The sequence below is a fragment of the Phyllobates terribilis genome, unplaced genomic scaffold (assembly GCF_046119375.1).
Source record: "Phyllobates terribilis strain yellow unplaced genomic scaffold, ASM4611937v1 Scaffold_4__5_contigs__length_816908805, whole genome shotgun sequence".
NCBI lineage: Eukaryota > Metazoa > Chordata > Amphibia > Anura > Dendrobatidae > Phyllobates > Phyllobates terribilis.
In genome coordinates this window covers 13,882,602-13,894,994 of record NW_027362764.1, presented here as the reverse complement: position 1 = coordinate 13,894,994, position 12,393 = coordinate 13,882,602, and the positions used below count along the sequence as shown (strand labels likewise).

Sequence of the window (12,393 nt, the reverse complement as noted above, 5' to 3'; positions counted from 1 at the left end):
TGGCGGCTCTGAGGCGAGGCGAGCTCACACACGTACCATGCCTGGCCCATGTGCTTAACCTGGTGGTTCAGCGGTTTCTAAAATCCTACCCGGAGCTGCCTTATCTGCTTGTTAAAGTACGCCGCCTGTGTGCCCATTTTAGAAAGTTAGCTACAGCTTCCGCCACCCTTGCAGTGTTTCAGCAGCATTTGCAGCTTCCGGCTCACAGACTGGTGTGTGATGTCCCCACGCGTTGGAACTCTACACTGCTGATGTTGGGAAGAATTTGTGAGCAGAAGAGGGCAGTTGTTGAGTACCAGCATCAACAAGGCCGTCATTATTCAGTTCAGACTCCACACATGAGACCTCCGGAGTGGACATGGATGTCAGACATATGTACCATCCTCCAAAATTAGCGTCACCATCCTGCTTCTCTGTCTTCTGAAACGCTCTCTGCTCACAATCAAAGAGGATGCATTGCAGGTGGAGCATGATGAGATGGAGCAAGGAACCATACAGGGTGATTACACACAGCCAAGCCTCATCTCATCTCAATGTGGATTTGGTGACAGTGAGGAAGAGGAGGAGGAGGAGGAAGGACAGGAGCTAGTTTCATGCGCTATAGACGGTACTACCTGCACAGCTGTCATACTGTCTGTTCAGCGTGGATGGCCAGATGACAGAGAGGAGGAGAGCATGGTCAGTCATCCTCTTGGTGAGGACACGAAAGTGTTGCCTGTTAGTAGTCTGGCACGCATGGCTGAGTTTATGTTACGCTGCCTTTCCCATGACCCTCACGTTCTCAAAATTTTGGGTGACAGCCATTACTGGTTGGTGACACTTCTAGACCCACGCTACAAGGAGAACTTTATATCTCTTATTCCTGAGGCGGACAGGTCTACAAAAATGGGGCTGTACCAGAAGGCCCTTGTTGCGGAACTATTAAAATAATTCCCGTCTGAAAACGCTGGCGGCAGAGGTCACATTTCGTTGGACAACCAATGAGTACAGGCGAGAGAGACACAACTTCAATACATGAACAGTGAACCGAACAGAATGGTATAACATTAATAGCATATTAAATGCTAGGGATACTCCCAACTAGACACATCTCCTACAAATGAATGGAGTATAAATCCCACAAGACAAAAGAGTTACTAAAATATAAATTTTATTAAATTGCAATATAAAAAGAAAAACACACACAATTTGCTTAAAACAGTAAATAGATCCCTTGGGGTAAGAATCACACGAAATCAGTTTGGCAAATAGATCTGGGTTCAGATGGTGTCATTCAAGAAATGTAAAGAATATATATAGAGACAGGCACTAAAGAAATATATATCGCGAGTCCTCAATCCACAGCAACAAAAATCTATATGTGTAGGATACCAAGGTCCAAACATATGAGAGAGGTAAGCCACAATATGCAAATTCTGTAATCAAAAAAGTACAATATAATTATATGTGGCTAAGAACATCATCCTCCTTCAAATAGAATGAAGGATAGTGTGAGCTGTACATAATAGACTACCCCATAAGGTTATGTGCCATAGAGTTAATACAGGTTATATGATGCAAACTCCTAAATGACTCATTAAGTAAAAAAAACAAAATTTCTATAGTATAAAAAACAGCGTCACCAATTTAACAACAATGTAATCACATTGTTCCGCTCATGGACCTCCTCCTCCATCTCCGAAATGACCACATCAGTCACAAGCTGACAGCACTGCAGCACTGCCTTGGCCAAGCGTCAACAGGCTGTGCTGAAGATAACATGCTTAATGCTTAATTGAGAAACCGCCCAGCGCTGCAGAGTTGTTGAAATCTGTAACACAGCAGCCTGATCTGTGGCTCTCACCGCTGAACATACAGCCATGCATGGTTGTGTGTGACAATGGGCGGAACCTGGTGACGGAGAAATGACAGCCGGAGTAGATACGGTTTCCCTCTATGCCAGTCCTTTCACCGAGCTAAAGAATATGGCTGTGGTGAAATACAACTCCCACTGAGAAGCTGTTTCAGATTGAAAAACATTGTGCCCACCAGAGGATTTGATTCTGAGGGCTAACCTTTCACACCTGCTCAAGAGCCCCATAACAGTTGCAAAATTAGCGCTATCATGAACTCTCCTGAGGTAGAAGCCAAGGCACAGCAGAGGATTCTCTGGTGGGACCATCCAACCCTGCCAAGAAGCAGTCCTGGCTAAGAAAAGTGTGTGGAAAGGTTCTCGGACACACTATGGCTGCTTTTTTACTGAGGAGGAAACACACACAAACACAGAGAGAACATACAAAGTCCTTGCAGATGTTGTCCTTTCTGGGATTTGAACCCAGGATCCCAGCGCTGGAAGTCTTCAGTGCTAACCACTGATCCAATGTGCTGCCGTTCACCCTCTAATATCTAACAGGCTGGAGAAACTTGCACCTACTGCCACTCTATCTTCAGCTCCTTTGTGAGAAAATGTATTTGGGCAGCCACTCAGTCTACCAAATAAAATTCCTGAGAAGGAAATTGGGGATGGCTTCACTACTGGTACTGGGGGCAGTGCTAATACCATGGCGTCATACCATAGTTTACTGGAAATATTCCAGGCTGGTAGGAGGCAAGCAAATTCCCACAGAATAGTACCAGCAGTAATGTTCAGGCCACATTTCAAGTGCAAGCAGCTTTAGAGGACTTCCTGGGAGAAATTTACTCGCAGGGTAGATAGGGTTTCCCTCTATGCCAGTCCTTTCACCGAGCTAAATATAACTCTCAGCAAAAAAAAAGTGGTGTACTGGCTCCGTACCGTCCCTGGCCACATTCACCTGTCCACGTGTTTGTGGTTAGGTGTTCCTTCCCAGCAAGTGCAGTGGGGAGGGCACGGGTAATGTTGTGGGACCCATGCTTGTGGAAGGCGGAGGTGATACCAGGAGATATAGTGGCGGCTGGGGACCGAGTATGGACACCCGGCCGCTGCCGGCATGAGGTTGTGAAAAGCTTCCACCTCCACGAGCCTAAAAGGCCACATTTCAAGTGCAAGCAGCTGTCAAAAATTTGGCAGTATAGTATTGCAGCCTGTGGGTGGGTGGCTGGCTGCATACTTGTGCTTGCATTCCAAGGAATGGGGTAGGGACAACTGAACGCTGCACTGGGACAAGGACATGGACGGTGATTGTTGCAAGTCTGCAACGACAGGTGCATTGTGGGAGGCCTCTTCGCATGCGCCAAGGATCACTTATGATAGGCACACTTTTAGGCAGTGACCTAGGAGTCAGAGATGCTTCCAAAGGTCTTCCCCATGCTGTTCCCATGTATTTTCAGCACTGTATGCATGTGTCTGATGATGTGTCACACACCACATGGCCAGATAAGGTTGTAAAGTGTTAAAATGACATTTCCTGGTGAATGCATTTGTCTTGGTTGAAAGCAATGCAAAAGTGCAAAAACGCATCAAAAACGCTACGTGTGAACATAGCCCAAGGTGTGGAGGAGTATTTTTGGTTATTTATTTTGCCTTATATACAAGTCATTACCCTGGAAAGGATGTTCCTTAACATATTTCCCAGGAAAATCCATTTTGGTTTTGTTTTTGTATGTTTTATTGCGAGTCCGTAAAAGTGGCGTAATACTCTGACCACGTTGTTGACAGCAGTGATCTGGGAGTTAGAGATGCTTCCAGGGGTCTTCCCCATGCTGTTCCCATGTCATTTGTGCACTATTCCCATCGATTTGGGCAATTTTCAGGCCCTCTGCAGACTGCGGGGGGAGCCGCCTGAAAAATGCTCGAGTTTCCCATAGACTTTCATTGGGCTCGTTGCTCGGGTCGAGTACCCGAGTATTCCAATGTGCTCGACCCGAGCAACGAGTACCCGAGCATTTTAGTGCTCGCTCATCACTAATAGTAATGTGACCGTCATCTCGCCCCTCCTGTGAACCTCAGCCCTGTACTGACGTCTTCACTCTGTCCTTCTATAGCATTGCAGGCGCAGGTCACCTACGTTTTAAAACATACAAAACATTTAAAGAAATATAAAAAGTTCACATCCTCACACTTTTTCCTCGTTAAAGGTAAGGAAAAGAAAAAGCTTTTTTAGTTTTGCTACATTTGAATTATGTTTTTTTGGTCATCTCACGTTCCTAACAAAGTGTAATAATAAGTAACCAAAGCATTGTATGTATAGTAAATTGTCATCACTGCCCAGAGAACAAAAACTCATCAGCCCCAGCAACAGAGACGATGTTTCTCCTGTTCTCAGAACATGGCGGCACAAAGCTGAAGACTAGTGCTGAGCGAGCACTAAAATGCTCAGGTGCTCAAAGCTCGGGCCGAGCTCACCATGATACTCGGGTGCTCGACCCGAGGAACGAGCCCAATGTTAGTCTATGGGAGACCCGAGCATTTTTGCGGCGGCACCCCCGGCAGTCTGTAGAAAGCCTAAAAAGTGCCCAAAACGATGGGAACAGTGCTCAAATGACATGGAGACAGCATGGGGATTTCCCCAGGAAGCATTTCTGACCCCCAGGTCACTGCTGTCAACAACGTGTTCAGAGGTATTAAGCCACTTTTACGGACTCACAATAAAACGTTCAAAAACGAAACTGAAACGGTTTTCCTGTGAAATATGTTAAGGAACATCCTTTCCAGGGTAAAGACTTGTGTATAAAGTAAAATAAATAACCAAAAACAAAAATACTCCTCCACACCTTGGGCTATGTTCACAAGTAGCATTTTTTATGCGTTTTTGCACTTTTGTATTGATTTCAACCATGACAAATGCATTCACCGGGAAATGTCATTTTAACATTTTACTTATCTGGCCATGTGCTGTGTGACACATGCATACAGTGCTGAAAAGACATGGGGACAGCATGGGGAAGACCCTTGGAAGCATCTCTGACACCCAGGGCACTGCCTAAAAGTATGCCCATCAGAAGTGATCCTTGCCGCATCAGAAGATGCAGACTTGCAACTATCCCCGTGCAAGTCCTTGTCCCAGGGCAGTGTTCAATTGTACCTCCCCCATTCCTTGCAATACAAGCGCAAGTATGCAGCCTGCCACCCACCCACGTCCAGGCTGCAATACCATACTGCTTGCTTGCTTGCACTTGAAATTGGGCCTTTTAGGCATGTGGAGGCGGAATCTGGCCACCACGTCATGGCTGCGTCGGCGGACTGGTTTTCAATAATCAGTCCCCAGCCGCCCGGCGGCCGGGTGTCCATACTCGGTCCCCAGTCGCCCCGCAGCCGGGTGCTCACACACGGTCCCCAGCCGCCTGGGGGCGGCCGGGTGTCCATAAACGGTCCCCAGCCGTTCCTATTTGAAGGACAGCCTAACCACAAATACGTGGACAAGTGAATGTGGCCAGGGATGGTCCATCTGACTGACGCCTTCACACTGGGTTAATATTGTGGAAGCCGGTACACAGTTGGACACTGGGATGCAACACGTCCTCCACACATAGAGGATTGCGGGTCCTGGGTCAGTCAGGCTTCAACACAAAGTTCAGAAGGTAGACAGCAGCAGTGGTCGGCCTCCTGCACAGCGAGTAAATTATTCATGATCATGAGGCCATCCATCTCCTTAGCTTTCTGTTCCTTGGAATGCAAGCGCATGTATGTAGTAGCGGCTAGGCCTGAGGTGGTCAGTGTTTTGGCGCATATCCTACCTCCTCCAAGGATTGCTGGATGTTTTCCTGCTACTATCCCAGTTCTATGACTCCCGTTAAAACAAAGCTTCAGGTGATGAATGATGGATGAGGTGGTGGCAAAGGAGAAAGAGCAGGAGGAACAGCGACCATTCACATCAATATCAGGCCAGTCAACCACACATGTCTTGTAGGATATGTTTCTGTACCAAAAGGAGCGGTTCGGCTACACAGTTATAGGGCATACAGTGAGTACAATGCCTACCAAAAATTTTGAGGCTCTCCAATGCCACTTGGAAGTGACATGGAGGTCAGAGGGCCTTAACTAAACCGTTTTTTCCATTTATAGCAACTGGGTCTCCTGTACACTGTTGGCCTAAGCAGTGAATGGAAGGCTTTCCAAAAATTATGAGGAACTGCAATGCCCCTTGAAACAGATGTGGATTACAGCATACTAAAAACCTTCTACCCATTATTGGGGAGTGAGTCTCCCTTAGTGGTAGCCTATGCATTGAAAAGCAAAAGCTGACTAAAATTAGGAGGAAATGCAATGCCCTTTGGAAGAGCTGTGGAGTTCAGAGTGGTTTAAAAAGACGGTTTTAATGCCCCTTTGAAGAGACGTGGAGGTCACAGTAGCTTAACAAGATGGTTTTAATGCCCCTTGGAAGAGTGGTGGAGGTTGCAGTGTAATAAAAAGACAATATCAATGCCCCTTGGAAGAGTAGTGGAGGTCACAGTAGCTTAACAAGACGGTTTTAATGCCCCTTGGAAGAGTGGTGGATGTCACTGTAGCTTAACAAGACAGTTTTAATGCCCCTTGGAAGAGTGGTGGAGGTCGCTGTAGCTTAACAAGATGGTTTTAATGTCCCTTGGAAGAGACATGGAGGTCACAGTAGCTTAAAAAGACGGTTTTAATGCCCCTTGGAAGAGTGGTGGAGGTCGCAGTGGAATAAAAAGACAATATCAATGCCATTTGGAAGAGTGGTGGAGGTCACAGTAGCTTAACAAGACGGTTTTAATGCCCCTTGGAAGAGTGGTGGAGGTCGCAGTGGAATAAAAAGACAATATCAATGCCCCTTGGAAGGGTGGTGGAGTTCACAGTAGCTTAACAAGATGGTTTTAATGCCCCTTGGAAGAGACGTGGAAGCCACAGTAGCTTAACAAGACAGTTTTAATGCCCCTTGGAAGAGTGGTGGAGGTCACAGTAGCTTAACAAGACAGTTTTAATGCCCCTTGGAAGAGTGGTGGAGGTCACAGTAGCTTAACAAGATGGTTTTAATGCCCCTTGGAAGAGACGTGGAGGTCACAGTAGCTTAACAAATGGTTTTAATGCCCCTTGGAAGAGTGGTGGAGGTCGCAGTGGAATAAAAAGACAATATCAATGCCCCTTGGAAGAGTGGTGGAGGTCACAGTAGCTTAACAAGACGGTTTTAATGCCCCTTGGAAGAGACGTGGAGGTCTCAGTAGCTTAACAAGATGGTTTTAATGCCCCTTGGAAGAGTGGTGGATGTAGCAGTGGAATAAAAAGACAATATCAATGCCCCTTGTAAGAGTGGTGGAGGTCACAGTAGCTTAACAAGACGGTTTTAATGCCCCTTGGAAGAGACGTGGAGGTCACAGTATCTTAACAAGACGGTGTTAATGCCCCTTGGAAGAGTGGTGGAGGTCACAGTAACTTAACAAGACAGTTTTAATGCCCCTTGGAAGAGACGTGGAGGTCACAGTAGCTTAACAAGACAGTTTTAATGCCCCTTGGAAGAGCTGTGGAGTTCAGAGTGGTTTAACAGGACGGCTTTCATGCCCCTTACAAGAGCCGTGCAGTACAGCATATTAAAAACATTATTCCCATTATTGGGGAGTGGGTCTCCCATAGTCTTTGCCTATGCCTTCCAAGTAAAAGCTGCCAAAAATTAGGACAGAGGAACCTGCAATGCTGCCAAACAAGAGCCATGCAGTACAGCATATTAAAAACATTATTCCCATTATTGGGGAGTGGGTCTCCCATAGTCTTTGCCTATGCCTTCCAAGCAAAAGCTGCCAAAAATTAGGACGGAGGAACTTGCAATGCTGGCAAACAAGAGCCATGCAGTACAGCATATTAAAAACCTTATTCCCATTATTCAGGAGTGGGTCTCCCATAGTCTTTGCCTATGCCTTCCAAGCAAAAGCTGCCAAAAATTAGGACAGAGGAACTTGCAATGCTGGCAACACGGACCACGGTCACCCTGGTGGTTTAGTGTTGGTGGAGGCTGAGGATAAGGAGAAAATACAGCCGAAATGTGGAAGCGTATACCCATGTGTGGGTGTGAAGCGGTGCATGGGAATACACCTCCCGAAATAACACAGTGGATTTGACTTTATGTTACTCTGCTGTCATTTTGTGGTGATGAGAAGTTTGGCCCAATCCAGCCCTTATTCATTTTGATAAGGGTCAGCTTGTCAGCATTGTCAGTTGACAGGCGAGTGCGCTTATCAGTTATAATTCCCCCAGCGGCACTAAAAACACGCTCAGATAACACGCTAGCGGCAGGGCAGGCCAGGACCTCCAAGGCGTAAAGAGCGAGTTCATTCCACGTGTCCAGCTTGGATACCCAATAATTAAAAGGCACAGAGGAATCACGGAGGACGCTGGTACGGTCGGCAATTTACTCCCTCACCATCTTTTGAAACTTTCCACTCCTTGTGAGAGTACCCCGCGCCTCAGGGCCTGTAAGCTGGGCGGGTCTCAGAAAACTGTCCCAGAACGTTGACAGTGTTCCCCTGCCTCTGCTCGATTGGAGTTGCGTCTCTCTCGCCTGTATACCTTGGTTGGTCAACGAACTGTGACCTCTGCCGCTAGCGTGCTCAGATGGGAATTTTTTTAACAGTTCTGCAGCAAGGGCCTTCTGGTACTGCCCCATTTTTGTAGACCTCTCCACCTCAGGAATAAGAGAGTGAAAGTTCTCCTTGTAGCGGGGGTCTAAATGTGTCAGCAACCAGTAATGACTGTCACCCAACATTTTGACAACGCGAGGGTCACGGTTAAGGAAGCGTAACATAAAGTCAGCCATGCGTGCCAGACTGGTAACGGGCAAGACTTCTGTGTCCTCACCAAGATGATGACTAACCATACTCTCCTCCTCCTCCTCCCCCATGTCCTCAGGCCACCAACGTTGAACCGACGGTATGACAGTTGTACAGGTACTACCGTCTACAGCGCATGATACCAGCTCCTGTTCTTTCTCCTCCTCCTCCTCCTCTCCCTCATTGTCCCCCAATGCACGTTGGGATGAGATGAGGCTAGGCTGTGTGTAATCGCCCGTTATGGCTTCTTGATCCATCTCATACTCTTGCTGCAATGCCTCTTCTTTAATTCTCTGCAGAGAGCGTTGCAAAAGACAGACAAGTGGGATGCTGACGCTAATGATGGCGTCATCGCCACTCACCATCTTGGTGGACTCCTCCAAGTTTGTCAGGATGGTACATTTGTCAGACATCCAGGTCCACTCCTGAGGTCTTATGTGTGGAATCTGACCTGAATATCGACGGCCTTGTTGCAGCTGGTACTCCACAATTGCTCTCTTCTGCTCCCAAATCCTTTGGAACATGTGGAGGGTAGAGATCCAACGTGTGGGGACATCACACACCAGTTGGTGTGCCGGAAGCTGCAAACGCTGCTGCAGCACAGCAAGGGCGGTGGAAGCTGTAGCCGACTTCTGAAAATGAGCTGACAGGCGGCGTACTTTGACGAGCAGATCTGGCAACTCGCGGTATGATTTAAGAAACCGCTGAACCACGAGGTTAAGCACATGAGCCAGGCATGGTACGTGTGTGATCTCGCCTCGCCTCAGAGCCGCCACCAGGTTAAGGCCATTGTCACACACGACCATGCCTGGATGTAGGTTCAGCAATCTCAGCCACAGATCTGCCTGCTGTTTCACAGCTGTCCACAACTCACAAGCAGTGTGAGGTTTATCACCTAAGCTTATGAGTTACAGCACAGCCTGTTGCCGCTTGGCTGAGGCAGTACTGCAGTGCTTCCAGCTTGTAACTGATGTAGTGATATCTGAGATGGAGGCTGAACATGAGGAGGAGGAGGAGGATGATGTGCAGGAGCTGTACACTGTGGGGGAAACTCTGACTGACATAGGGCGCGCAATCCTCGGTGTGGGGAGGATGTGTTCCGTCTCAAGGTCCGACTGGGTCCCGGCTTCCACTATGTTTACCCAGTGTGCCGTCAGAGAGATGTACCGTCCTTGGCCACAAGCACTTGTCCACATGTCCGTTATCAGGTGGACTCTTCCAGTAATTGCGTTGTTGAGGGCACGGCAGATGTTTTGGGACACGTGCTTGTGTAGTGCGGGGATGGCACACCGGGCAAAATAGTGTCGGCTGGGGACCGAGTACCGAGGGACGGCCACCGCCATAAGGTTGCGGAAGGATTCTGTCTCCACCAGCCTAAAAGGCAGCATTTACAACGCAAGCAGTTGTGAAATATGCAAATTTAGGACTGTGGCCTGTGGGGCATTGGCTGCGAATTTGCGCTATCGTTCAAAGGTCTGGGAAATAGACAATTGAACGCTGCTGTGGGACGTGGACGTGGACGTTGATGCTGTTTCTTGAGAAACTACCATAACAAGTGAAGACTGAGAGGAGGGGGCAACTTTGCATGCCGTATGGACAGGGGATTGCCTTGCACGCACAACAGGGGGTTCTCTTACACGCACAACAGCGGAAGAAGCAGTGGTGACACCCGCTGACACTGGTTGTGGACCCTGGGGTTTGCCCCACAAAGTCGGGTGCTTTGCTGATATAGCATCGGCGTCTCTGCCTCCTGCCCAGCAGGGACGCCGTCCCCCTTACCGCCGCGGTCCTGCTCCGGCGTCCTCTGGCCTCCCTGCAGCTGCTGCTGGTGCACGCAGCTTCCCTTGCCTTGTGCTTAGGGCGTCGTCCTAAAAAGTCCCCGGCCAATGGCTGGAGGACTTCCCCTATAAAAGGCACCTCCTCCACTATGGAGGTGCCCGTGCAAGGTTGTTGCTCTGTATGCTAAACTCTGCTTCAGCCTACAGGTCCTGCTGCCTGTCTGACTACCAATCTAGTCCGTCTGACTATCAGTCCAGTCTGCCAGCCTTATTACCAGTCCAGCCCGACAGTCTGCTTACAGCTCAGTCCGCTCGTCTGTCTATGGGCTGGCCAGTCCTCTTATCCGGAGCCTTCACCTGCTACCTGTCTCCGCCTGCCAAGGACACTCTCCAGCCCGACGGTCGGCCTACGGTCAAACCCGCCAGTCTGTCTATGGGCTCTGACCACCTGACAGCCTACTTAGAGTCTCCTGCTTGTCACTTGCCGTGACCACCTGACAGCTTACCTAGAGGCTCCCTCTTGTCACTTGCCGTGACCACCTGACAGACTACCTAGAGGCTCCTGCCTGTCACTTGCCGTGAGCACCTGACAGCCTACCTAGAGGCTCCCGCCTGTCACTTGCCGTGACCACCTGACAGCCTACCTAGAGGCTCCCGTCTGTCACTTGCCGTGACCACCTGACAGCCTACCTAGAGGCTCCTGCCTGTCACTTGCCGTGCCAACCTGTCAGCCTACCTGTAGGCTCCTGCTTGTTCCAGTCGTGTCTGCCAGTCTGTCTGTCCGGACCACCCGTCAGCCTGCTTGCCATGCTCATCTGCTGAACCGGTCAGTCCTTGCCATCTGACCCGTGGGAGTCACCTGCTCTCTTACAAGGTCGTCCCCAGAGTAGCACCTGGTCCCTCTGCTCGGTCCCTCCCTGGTCTCGGAGTCGATTGAGCCGCCGTACGACCCTGGTCGGTCCGAGTTGATACCTAGTTACGCCCCTCTGGGTCCCTCCTTGCACCGCAGCACAGAGGTTCCACCACCCGGATTAGTAACAGCTGACATGTGCCTGATCATGCTGGTGGTGGTCAGGCTGGTAGCTTTGTCACCCCTGCTGATGCTGGCATGGCAGGTGGTACAAATGGCCTTTTTGGGGTTATCAGCAGAGTCTTTAAAAAAATTCCAGACTCTGGAAGACCTACCGGTTGTACTGGCAACGTCCCTCGTGTTGGTGTTATGGGGAACTGTTGCCCGCCTTCTGTGTGCGGCCACCACACTGCTTCTTCCTGCCTGTACTCTGGTACTCTGCCTCCCTCCCCCTGTGTGCTGCTGGCCTCGCTCTGCGTGTCCTCCTGCCACATTGGGTCAATTACTAGATCATCCACCACCTCCTCCTCATCCACTTGCGCACCACGATCATCCTCCTCACTTCGTGTCAATTGTGTCTCGTCATCGTCCACCTCTTGTGACAAATTGCCAGCGTCGACTTCCTGTGGCCGTGGCTGTTCAAATATTTGGGCATCACTACATGGGATCTCCTCTTCCACCACTTCGAGCGGAGCAGGCGAGGGGCACAAATATGGAAATGGACCAGTGAACAGCTCTTCAGAGTGTCCAACTGTGGGATCAGTTGCTGTCTGACGACACTCGGCATGGTGGGAGGAAGGAACATCAGGGTGAGGAGGAGAATGCGGTCGAGACTCACGACTACTAAAACTTGACCGTGTGGAAGACAGACCGGAGGTGGTGGTGCCCAGGTAACTGGAAGTATTATCTGCTATCCAATTAATAACCTGTTCACACTGATCAGTTTGCAATACTGGTGTTGTAGTGTGCTTCCCTAGTAATTCGGTCAAGAAGTGGGAGCGAGAAGATGTGGCTGTTGGTTGTGGCACATTTTCACCTTGGCCACAGCCCCGTCCTCTACACGCATCATCACCAGAACTTCCAGTTCCA

At 49.3% G+C, this 12,393-nt stretch overlaps 1 protein-coding gene across 1 annotated transcript in view; it reads left to right on the top strand.

The window, feature by feature from the left end:
• The window catches only part of LOC141264817 (uncharacterized), a 184,493-nt gene that overhangs the window by 36,821 nt on the left and 135,279 nt on the right, over nt 1–12,393 (top strand). The window lies entirely within an intron of this gene.